The sequence below is a fragment of the Capsicum annuum genome, chromosome 6, assembly GCF_002878395.1.
Source record: "Capsicum annuum cultivar UCD-10X-F1 chromosome 6, UCD10Xv1.1, whole genome shotgun sequence".
In the NCBI taxonomy this organism is placed as follows: domain Eukaryota; kingdom Viridiplantae; phylum Streptophyta; class Magnoliopsida; order Solanales; family Solanaceae; genus Capsicum; species Capsicum annuum.
The window spans coordinates 217,588,622-217,602,266 of NC_061116.1; positions in this window are offsets into that span (position 1 = coordinate 217,588,622).

Consider the following 13,645-nt stretch of genomic DNA (forward strand, 5'->3'; position numbering starts at 1 on the left):
TGCGGATTTCTCACCTCATACTTACTTACTTAAGCATACATTTAGACTGCCTTCAAATTCCTCAAACAACCATGAGTCTATAATCATAACCTACTCGCTAATATATCCATTTTCACATTCAAGCAACCAACAAATTACCCTGACTAACAACTCCTTCTCTACCTTCTACTAATAACACACAAGGACGAATCATCTCTTTACCGGCTCAATCTCATGCAACCAGATTCAGCTATACATACATTAAACCTACACAAGAATAACAAGTTGGACAACAAGTTTCTAGTGAATCGAAATAGGCCTCACACGGCTTCACTAGATTTTATTTTTCAACAACACTTTGATGACAATATTTCATGAGATAGAGATTTAATACGCAATATTCAATGAACCAAGAATACACATCTTACTCTATAGAAATAAAATCGGAGTCAAACACTTCCTCCATGGACTACCATATTGTCCACACATGTTGCTAGCTACCAAATTAGTTTATCACTATAAAGGGGTAAATCATCCTCACTCTGACTTCTAACTTTGTGACTTCACATCACCAACTTCTTGGTCTAATTTCATTACTAATAGGTCATGAAAACAACACTTTAATACACACTACTATTCGGGTGAAAATACAGTTCCAACATTCTGCTACACCTTATTACCTCTGAAGCGTGACACTGGCAACATAAGTTCTGAAAAGAACTAAATACACTTAATACTGCAGGCTGAAAAGCACGATTTCATCAAAATCAAGGTTCACACTAGAACCAACATACTCTGAAGCACTAAAGGACTCTTCTCAAGTCCTTGCAAAAATCTTATATGATTCGATCAGAACGAACCATACCATATAGACTCTAAACTTCTGTACTTGAATTGGCCCAATGATGAGACATGTCTGAGAATGTCTGGGTAAGGAAAGAATTGGGATGACTGTTACTTTCATATGGGCAACACCATAGTACGAATTTGAGTATGAAAGAGGAACATTCTGACTCTATTGCATGAACTAGAACATGAAGAAAGAGAGACATTCCTAAACGCCTTATAGCCTCCTGCTTATAAGTGTGGCGCGCTACACACCCATAAACAAGACTCTACCCGATGCGATTTTGCAGAAACTCTGGGACCATGAACCGTGCTTTGATACCAAGTTTGTCACAACCCGAACCGAGGCCCTGGCCGTGACGAGCATCCTGAACCATGAAGGCCCGAAACACCCCTGTCTATCTGGTAATCATGCACATAATTCATATGATAAAAGAAATACGGAAGTACACAATATTACGGAAACATGCTCATAAATCTAATAAAATCAATAATGGGAAATAAAGTCCTACAACATCTATCAACATCTGAAATTCGTTTGCGAAATCTCTATTACATGACTAATATCAACAGTCTGAAATCTGGGACAAGGCTCCCAGTAGACCAAAACATAACTAAAGATAAATATCTGAAAGTAAACAGGCCTTCTGGAATATAGAAGTCTCACCACTGCATAATCTGATCTGTGATCTGAAATATCTTCGATTCATCTGGACCCCTAGACTAAGTCAGCGTATGATAATATACCCGGGCTGACAAACCATGGTTTTGGGCAAAGAGTTGTCTGAACTCACGCCTTCTTCAGGGAATCACCTAAGCTCTATTTATGCCCTATTTTAGCCTTTTCTAAACATGCATCATTCTGAAGTTCTAAAACATGCAAATCTGATAAAGTCTGATTTCTGTATTCGTCTGTGTCTGTTATGGCATTTTCTGAGTTTGGTATCATCATACCAAGACTTGCAAGTCTTAATTCTGAGCCATAATGCATTAAGCATGATCTTTCATAAAATATAGTTTCAGACCACCCAAACATGTAATTTGCATAAAAGATTTCATGTTACGAAACTCAAGTCAAAACCATGCAAAAACTTCATCAAACATATGGTGGTCTAATGCCTTTAGCAAATCCATGAACTCTTTCATTACATGCATTATGAACATTAAATATTCATGCTAAACTCCCTCTTTAGTGATTTAAAACCACCTTTAAATCATAACAAGAGTTCAACCATTTCATATAGTGCTTTTCAAGAATGCATTGCAAAACAATTCATATGCTATGAAAAATCTGAAAATTCATAATAAGAGGGAATTCACCAAAAGTCATGCTCTCAACAAGAATTCATTCTTAAATTCATGTTTTCATATATACATATTCTCAAATCACTTTGGGGAAGGTCAAAAGACCAAAACAATGATGTTAAAATATCTAATACGTGAATATATACATAGTTTCAAAAACCCCATTCTAAATCATGATTTTTCTATGCCCATGAGAATTTAGGAAAATCCCGCGTACCTCTATATGCGAAGATGATAGGTGCTTCTTGAAGCCTACGTTCTTCTAAAACCCACGGTTGAATCTTGAGTTGCTTGGGTTTTTATTTTGAAACCCTAAGGAGAGTTCTTGAGCAATTTTGATGAATGAAGGTGTATTTTGGGGTCTTTGGGAACTGAATTTCGTGTTTATGGCTAAATAAGGGTGGAAAAAGGACCATTTTGCCCTAAAAACGGAGTGTTTAAGTCATTTGAAACCGTTACATAGGCGCCGCATATGATATCGCCTATGTTTACATAGGCGCCGCCAATGCTATCGCCTATATTTTCCAGTGGCCATGTGCGATTGGTTAGGCGACGCATACTACTTTGAAAGGCCATAACTTCTTGTTCGGGTGTCGGATTTTAGCAAAATTGGTATTGTTGGAAAGCTAACTTGAAAACCTATCATTTTATACATAGTAGGCTCTCTAATTCGACATATACAAAGAGTCATGGTCTATAGAAGTTGACACAAATTATAATATCCACTTAAACTTAATCGATCGAAGTAGTTTTCAACTCGTCCTTGAGTCAAAGGACCTCTATGGTCTAAATTCAAGCTTGAATGGATTCACATACTACATAAACATGCCAAATTGGCATAGGACTTATGGCTTTGAGATTATCGATGCATCGGAATCATGGTCTATATTATAGCCCAAAATGCGGGGCGTTACATTAGTTGATTGAACAATACATATCCGTGATTTCCTCTAATTTTAATTGTTTCACTGGACAGAAAAAGGTCATAAGAGACCTAGCTGGACACTTGATTTGTCCTAAGATTAGACTAAATGGTTGGTGAAACTTAACTTCCGTGTGAACTACTATAATTGCACTTGTCCTAGATATATTTGATTATTTTGGCATAAGTGAAATCATACAGAATGATTTTATCATATACTTACTTCGGATTAGGATGGTTTCACTAAATATAATAAAATTAATTATTTTAATTAAGTAATCAATCAATTAGAGTTGGTACGATTGTGTAGTGGGGGACACTTGGAAAAATTCTTGGAATCCAATTGGCTTTGTCTTTGCTTAATCAATTTCTTATAAACACCTAATAGTTTTGATATAAACCTCGCAAAATGATAGTCCTAATAATTTTGAGAATGGAGGGTTGGGGGGTATTTACCCTATTCATTCACAAAAATTTTCGCCTATATCGCCATTTTCATGACAATTCAGGGATTCTATAAACACTTGATAGCTTAGATATGAAATTTAAAAAAACGATTTCATTAGAATTGTCTGATCTGTTCACTTTAATAATTTAATTAATCTAAGAAATATATTGTATATAGTCTGACCTCATATATCAGACTGTTCATCCGTCATCATATCACACTAATAATTCCCTACCATATGATTAAGAAAATTCCCATTTATCAATAAAAGGACTAGTTTATTAGTTCATAATTTATAACTAATTCAAAAAAAAATTTACTCAATTATATAACAATTATTCAGTAGAATCAATCCATTGAGAAATCAAATGAACATAAAGAAACAAAAAAAAGTAAGGTTTTGATTATAAAAATGTAGTGTATAATATGTGAGGTTTTGATTATAAAAATGCAGTGTATAATATATCTTCAAGGGTAATTTTCTTTTCAAAGTATGTTGTAACTTTTTTAACTAAGAAGCATGGCATGTGACAAAAAAGTGACCATACAACCAATTAATTTTAATAGATAATTATGGTTCTACACATTACGGTTAGTTTACGAAATATATATGACATGCAGTATATGTTAAGTACACATATATATATATATATATATATATATATATAATGACGGAGCTAGGATTTTCACCAAGGGGTTCATTAGGGTAAAAATTTACACGAACCCGGTGTAAACACTAAATTAATGTTCTTTACCATGGTTATGTAATTAAATAATCATGATTAACTAACATGAACTTTAAATTCAAACACATGACATGCATGCATTGGCTTGGTGTATACACCGGGTGCGTGTAAGTTTTATAAAAACTTACACGCACCCGGTCTATACACCAAACTAATGTTCTTTACCATGGTTATGTAATTAAATTAAGTAAAATACATATTGATTAATCATGATTAAGTAACATGAACTTTAAATTCAAACACATGGCATGCGTGTATTGGCTTGGGGTATACCGGGTGCGTGTAAGTTTTATAAAACTTAGTCTAGGGGTGGGTATGGTAGGGTATGGTACGGTATTTTAAACTTCGGTACGGTAACTTCAGTTTTCGGTATCTAAAAGAACAATACCATTACCATATCAAATTAGTTCGGTATGATTCGCTATTTTTAAATTCGATTTCGGTATTTTACGGTATGGTAATTCAGTAACCATACTTTATTTGAATTCTAATTACATATATTCATATAAAAAAACTATAACTTTAAATTTTAAAAACGTCTCAATCATATCAGGCTAACAACTATCTTTGTTCATCAATTACACAAAAATAACATTTCAATCACGATTGAATAGTCCTAGATGCAAACTTTGAACAACAGTGTCTAAACTTAAGTATAGTACTCCTAAATAATAAGTTTCCCAAAAAATTTATTTATGAATAAAAACTACTTTCGTGTTCAATTGGCTAATGAATGATATATAAATATATTTAATAATCTTAAATATATATATATATATATATATATATGGATTTTATATGTTATGAAAAAACTTCGGTGCGGTATACGGTATTTCGGTATTTATTGCATAAATATCAAATACCGTACCAAATACCAAAATAATTTAAAATTCCTACCAATTACCATACCAAATACCAAAACATCCACACCACGGTATAAAAAAATTTAGCTTTGGTCTAGTATTCGGTATATACCATACCATGCCCACCCCTAAAACTTACACGCACCCGGTGTATACACCAAACTAATGTTCTTTACCATGGTTATATAATTAAATTAAGTAAAATACATATTGATTAATCATGGTTAAGTAACATGAACTTTAAATTCAAACACATGGCATGCATGTATTGGCTTGGTGTATACACTGGGTGCGTGTAAGTTTTACCCATTCATTAATGAACATACGACCTAATCGAAGAGGAGTCAACATCTACTATATATACATAAAAAAATAATTTAATTATGTGTATATAGCATAATTTTCCGACGAAGGGATTCAGATAAATCTCCTACTTGAAGGGTAGCTCCGCCCTGCATATATATACGCATTTCTATGCATATATTTCGATCATGTTTGTAAATTAGTTGATTGAACAATACATATCCGTAATTTTCTCTAATTTGAATTAGAAAAAATTACATAAACTAACAACCTTACGACATTAATTACAATTAATAGCAATAGTTTATCAAAATTACAAGTCATTGCAAAAGTAGCAATATTTTGCCCTTTTTGTTGAAAAGCGCGTGACTTGTATCCATAATTTTACCTTACCCTTTTTTCACGCTACTTTACCAATTTTAGTTTCCTTCACTCTTCGTTTTTTTTTCTCAAATACCATGTTTTTCTCTCAAAATCTTGATAAACATTGTCTCCATCTATTAAGGTAAGTAGATTTTACAGTTAATGCATGTTATATTTTTCATATATCTCTTTTATGTAATTTATTGCCCCAATTTTTTTTTAATTTATTATGTTTGATTTTTTGGGGGGTTTTTTCCTCTCAAAATCATGATAAACAAAGTTTCCCATCAAATAAGGTAAGTTGACTTTACAATTATTGAAAGTTATATTTTTCATATAATTCATACATTCAAGTTTTATCAGTTTTTTTTCTTCAAATTTCTTTTGCGTTTTTGGTTTTGGAGTTTTTTTTTGTGTGCTGAAATTTCTGGAGTTCTGATATAATGGCAGAACATGGCAAGGTAGTAGTTCAATTAGAGATATTCCAACGGTGAATTTTATTTTCGATGAACTACCCTCTTTCAGTCTTGATTTAACACAAGATGAAGATGTTAACTTAATATCTACTAATTTTCAGTCAAAGAAAGGTGTTAGCATAGAAGAGGTGAGTTCGAAGTAGCGTAACGATCCGGAGAAGATTGCGAAAATCATAAAACGGAAAGCATTGACAAAATCATCATCTCCAAAACCCATAAAAGTTCAAAAACCGGTGAAAAGGAGAAAGCCAGTCGAAAAAGAAGAAGCTAGTAAAATATCAAGTCTTGTTTCATCTGATTATAAATTTGAAGAAGAGAAAGTGAAGGAGGTAATTTTTTATGTATTTGTGTTTTTATTGTTTTTGAACTGTATGTTCATATATGTATTTTATATATACATTTTGATAAATTATCTGCTTATGTGAGAGTTACTGTTAAGATATGAAATTATAGTTGATAATGTGAAGATATGTATTTGTTACTTTTAAGATATGTATTTTGTATTTTTGAAATATATGTAATATATTTGTTACGGATTAGATAGGTATTTTGTATTTGTTAGTGCTAAGATTTGTATTTTATGTTCATTGTATTTGTTATTCATGAGATGATGAACGTGATATGTATTTTGATGTATGATAACTTAATTTTGAAATAGTGATGTATTCATAAAATACATATGCTAGATTTATGTATATATGTTGTAATGTAACTTGAAGATGTATTTTGTAAATATATATGTGACACTGTTCCTATAATTATATTTTTTGTGATATGTAGGTGTTGCGTGATCAAATATACATGACAAGAGTATTGCCCAAATTTGCACCACATATAGAATGTCATACACTCAACGACATTGAAGATCATACAAGATAATGTTGTGGAGCTGGCTAAAATTGAAAAGTTAGCTAAGGTTATACCATTATGTCTCATGGCATGTAAATTCTATGAAAAGAAGGATATTGACATTAAGAATCATTCGAATTATAAATTCAATGATAAGATGGATCTATTTGATGTTTCTTTTGTGGATGATTTACCTCAAAAATCAAGTGGCAGCTTGTAAGTACTGATATTTAAGTACTTGTATATATGTATATATTCATGTTACAATCGATACTTACTTATTGATAAATATATTTGCAGGGATTGTGGTTTATATATGGTAACATATGTTGGGTGTCTTACTTTTGGTGAAGGTGTTCCTAATGTTGATTTTGACCCACATCTTCTTGGCACGAGATATGCTTCAATTTTGTGGGACTATGATTCGAGAAAAGAAGAAGAGAAGGCACAAAGTGATGATGAAGCACCAATGAGGCATTCTAGGAAAATCGGGATAACAGAAGACACTGAAGTGCATGAAATTTGATGTTTATTTTAAATTTGTTGTATTTGACAACAGTTAACTTTAGGTGGACAAAAATTTATTTGAATATTTCTTAAGTTTGATATATTACTTTAATGTTGAAAGTTGATATGTTAATGTTCTTATATTTAGATTATTGATGGTCAATCTTCTAAAATAAATTTCTTTTTGTGGTTAGTTTATGCAACTGTTAGCCATATGTCGTTATGAATATTTATTTTTCAGTTTTGCATATATGTTTATTAGCAATGCATATGTATTTTCCAGTTATATGTTTATAGATCTATGAATAATACATATGTATTTGTCCAGTTTTGCATATGTATTTATTAGTAATGCATATGTCTTTTCCAGTCATGTTTGTAGATTAATCAATAATACATATATATTTTACCAAATTTCAAAAATATTTATGAATAATGAATTTTTTTTTTTTCAAATATGCATAGCACATATGAATATGTATTTATGAAGAATACATTTATACTTTTTCAGTTTACATATTTATTTATGACCAATTCATATGTATTTTTTCAAATATACATATGGTTCACTTTTACAAAAAATACATATGTATTTTTTTCGTTATTTATATATATTTAAGAATAACGCATATTTATGTATGATTAATGCATATTTATTTTGTAATATATATATATATATATATATATATATATTCAATTCTGATTATGTATTTAATATGTCGTTCTATGTTTTTTTCAGTTTCATATATTGATGCATATGTATTTATGAGTAATACATATGTTCTTCTTCAGTTTGTATATGTTCCAGATTCTTAAATGTATTTTTCAGATTATAAATATTTGCATGTGTAGTTTTCATTATCTCTAGGTTTAAATATGTTTATTGCAGAATAGTAGATTGTATATGTATATTTCATGATTTATAATTTTATATTGTTTGTGTTGTATTAATTGATTATATGATGTTATATGTCTTATACAATATGTATATTTCTGCAGCTTCAGTAAAATAATTGCAGCATACGAACTATAACAAATTCAATAACATCAAACATTTGTCTTAAAATGTAGAATCACATAATTGTCAATGAAAAAATTCAACAATTATTTTTTGGCCGAAATACAATTCATCAACCTGTAGTGATCATCAAATCTGCTGCAAAAGAATCCTACAACTAAAAGTAGCAAAACTGCTGCAACAAAAACTGCAAATCAAACACCTTGACGACTTCTCCAATTTCAGTAAAGCATCATCAACGATAAATTACAAATACAAAATGATTATTTTAAATACTAGTGTGAATTATATAAAATATATATGATGGTGCAAACTATAAAATGCAAATACAAACTTGAACTATAAACTGATATTTAATTTAAATGCATTAGCAGTTCATATCTGCATCAATATGAGAAGTCAATAGTGTGTAGAGTCATTAATACGAAGCATTTATACTCAACAATATAGCATCACTGATGTAATGTTCATATTGTTGTTCATACGTCTATCTATCAGAGTACTTAACAAGAACAGGTATGCTTCTCATTGTCAATCTCCAGAACACTATAAAATGTTTTTTTAAAAAAATATTAAATATGTACTATATACAATCACTGAGAATATGTTTATTTAATATATATCAAATTCAAATTCAGATAAAATTCAAATTTAACATATAACAATTGTATTTCAATTTTCCAGTTATGAAATAAAATTCAAACATAATGTATAACAATTTTAATTTCAGTTACGCTCGAATAAAATTTAAATTTAACATATAACAATTGTATTTCAATTTCAAATTACAAACTTTGAAATTGAAAAAAAAAATATTCGCACAAAACAATGTATACTAGAATTGATGAAATTCATATACAAACTTAAATTTTAATTCGACGACTGTAATTGCATTGTTGTTACAGGTAATTCAGCAATGTCGAAATATAATTTTCATGAAATTCAAAAACATTAATCAAATTTATTTATCGATACCTGTATTTGTAGTATTTTCTTTTTCAATTTTTTTTCAAAAGTTTAGACAATCATCAATTTTTTTCTCATCACTCTGTTTTTTGAAAATGCCTTATATTGCTGATTATGGATAAAGTTTTTTAAATTTTGAATAATGATGTTGTTGTAAAATAAAGGTTGTGGTTGAAAAAGAGTTATATAAGGAAAAGAAATTTGTATAATTAAGGTTTCATGAATTAAGGGGCGATTTGTTCCATTTTTAACACTAACTGATTGGAGTTAAAATAGAAATTGATATTCAAATTTGTATTTGTATTTTTATAACAATAATTTACTTAAATACAAAATATATATTGCTATTTTTTATAATTTTAAAACTGTTACTATAAAAGTTATAATTAAGGCTCTGTTGCTGTTTCTGAAACTTTTAATTATTTCACCGGACAAAAAAAAAATATTTTTTATGATAGTTATATAATTAAATTAAGTAAAATACATGTTGATTAATCATGATTAAATAACATAAATTTTAAATTTAAATATATGACATACATGTATTGACTTGGTGTATACATTGAGTGGTGCGTATAAGTTTTTTCTGACAGAAAGTGCATCGTTTAGTTTATCAAATTTTCAAAATCATGTCTAAAACCAAAAAATCCTACCATTATTAAACATCCTAGCATTGGTATTGTAAATGATATGCACACATAATAATAAATAAATACAAAAATGCGCTTCAAGATAAAAATAATATCTTATCACTTTAATTAAGCTAAGTATGTTCTGTTAAATTAATTCTTAGAGGGAATTTCAGAAGCTAGGTACAAAAATGTGGAAAATTTGGGAGTGTCAAATGATTAGTTAAGCTGAATTTAGGCTATTAAAGTGAACAGTAACTCAATAAATTGAATTATTAAGTTGTTTAAAATATACTTGAGCTTAAAAGACTGTCGGTCTAAATTTTAATTTCCTTTTTTTGTGTTATTTTATGATTAGGTTATCTAACAATGTTTTAAAGCTTTAAAATATAATATGAGTGATCTAACAAGAGAAAATAGGTGAAATCTTTTATCTATCTTATTTGGAAGCGAAAAACCATTCGAACGCTATGCTACAAAATGTACATTTTAGTAAACAATTGTTTTTGACACATAAGTACAATTTTTCCTTAATTTTAAAACTAGTATACGTACCCTGTGATGCATGGATAATATTAAAAATATTATTTTTAGTTCTCTCCCCCTCCACCCTACCCTTAATTTTAAAAAAATAAAAATCTACCCCCCACCGCACCTCTCTCCCCAACCACATGCCTCCACCCCTCCCACCAAAAACCCCTCCTCTAACCAAATTTATACAAAAAAAAATAATCATGTAATTGTAAAAACTTTTATGCTTCATATTTTTTTATTATATTATTCACAATTTAAAAATATTAGATTGTTAATACTTTTTCTCCTCCACACCTAACTAAATTTATATGGGTGAAATCAAACATGTAATTGCAAAAAAATAAATAAATTATATTTCATATATATTTTTTACAATTTAAGAATTTTGAATTGTCAGAAATTACTTAAACACAGAACAACTTGTATATGCGATATTAAATAAAGAAACAATTATCAATTGCAATAATTGAATTAAATAACAAAAAATTATGAAATAAAGCAGTGTTAAAAAGAAGACCAATAATTTGAAATACATATTTAGAAAAACTTAAGTTGGTCTATCATATCAATAAAATATCTACTTTCATATTTAGCTATTTTGCTCTTCTCTTCATTCTTCTTTATCTCCCCTGTAAGTCAATAACAATAATAAAATCATCACTATAAAAATAAGAACAATTTTAAATAAAACTTTTTCATATATTAAATAGTAGAAAAGTTTTGAATCAATTTGAAAATCAATTGATTTATGAATCTTTTACTTGTCAAAGTCGTCATTTCAATCATTAGCGACCCCCTTTGTCCTTATTTCCTTTGAGGATGTTACCAATTATAGTGAAAGATGAAGAGCTGCAGGGGCTGATCCAAGGGGCTGGGTGGAAATTAGCAATGCTTGCATTAGTTATACTCGTAAAGTAAAAGAATATCTAATCGATAATATTTCCTTCCACCAATCAAAATTGGTACACAGGGGCGGATCCAAGAGGCTGGGTGGGAGTTCCTAAGAACCCAATAACTTTCATATGAATATAGTATTTATATAGAAAAATCTGATTAATACATAAGAATTATAAGTTAGAAACTAAAAAACAAAGTATTTTGTTGGTCTAATGAAGTAGAAACATTTGAAAATATTATATCTACCTCTTGGTTGTGAGTTAAAACCCATCCGCCTCTGTATGCTATCCATATCATTATAGTCTATAGTGCTCAGAATCATTATCAATATTATTTGACAAGGAGCATTATTAGTCTGTAGTGCTTAGAATCATTATCAATATTTGACAAGGAGCACTATAAATAAGGAATAGTGAAGAAGGGTTTTCAAGTGCATTCTTATTCTCCATCTAAGTAATTGTTAAACATCATCTACTTTGAGAAAACTCAAATATGGCATCTCTCATCTCTAGCTGGGCTTCACAAGTGAACACTGTACCTGAAAGGTATGTGGTGCCTTCAGAGAAAAGACTCAACATAAATGTCCCTATTGGTAAAGATATTCCAGTCATTGATTTTTCACTACCTTCTGAGAAAATTGTTGAGGACATCATCAAAGCTTCTCAAGAGTATGGAGTTTTTCAGGTAATTAATCACACTCTTTAGAATATAGGCAGAATACATTGCCAGACCCCATAACTTGACGTCATCTTTTATTTAGGCACTTCAAGCGGACATTATTTCTTTTTGGCACCTCAAGCGACCTTCAAGTGTGTCACTTTGACATGTTTTGCTGAATCAGCAAAACAATATTATGTGCGTGAGCTACACTCTCCAATAAGGTGAAAAATGATGATTAAAATGCAGACATGTGTCATTTTTATCCAAATAATTTATAAATAATTAATTTAAATTAAAAAATACCCCCCAACCTACCCACCACACTAGTCCTCTTCTTCAAACACCCTACCCACCCACCCGCCACCCCCACCCCACCCACCCCACTATTCTTCTTCTTCAAACACCCTACCCACCACCCCTCACCCCACCCCACCGCCACCGCCACCCCGCCAGTCTTTTCGTCAAACAGCCCACCCACCCCGCCAGTCTTCTTCCCCTCTTTATCTTCTTCAAAGACCCCGCAATCCCTCCTCACCTCCGCACCTCGTCATCTTCAATTTTTTTCATCGATTTTGCTTCGATTTTTAATTTTTCTTCACTGATTTTGCTTGATTTTTAGATTTTCTTCATGAATTTAGCCTCATTTTTTCAGATTTGCTTCATCTAGTTTGCGTCAATTTTTATTTTTTAAAAATTGATTTTGTTTTATTTCAATTTTTCTTCACGAAATTAGCTTTATTTTTAAATTTTTTTCTTCAATTCTGCTTCGATTTTCAAGTTTTCTTCACTGATTTTGCTGGATTTTTAGATTTTTTTACATGAATTTAGCTTTATTTTTTTTATTTGCTTCATCGATTTTGCTTCGTTTTTTATTTATTTTTATTGATTTTGTTTGATTTTACTTTTTCTTCACGGATTTAGTTTTATTTTTCAATTTTTCTTCATCAATTTTATTCGATTTTCATCCTTTCTTCATTGATATTGCTTGATTTTCAGTTTTTCTTCGTCAATTTTGCCCTTAATTATCTAATATTCACAAATCCCTAAATGCGTATATAAATTTCTCTCAACAATTTTTGACCATTAAATAAATTTAAGATTGACAAAATGGTGGATAAAAATATGAAAGAAGTATAAATTAATGGGGTGAGTTAATATACTATTTTTGGCAAGACGAACTCGTAAATGTGTATCTAATTTTAAAATATGTTCCAATAATTTTTACCATTAAATAAGCTTAAGATTGACAAATATAATGGATAAAATTGAAGAAAACGACATAAATTGATAGAGGTGAATTAATATATTTTTGGTGGGCCAACTTGGGCGCCACA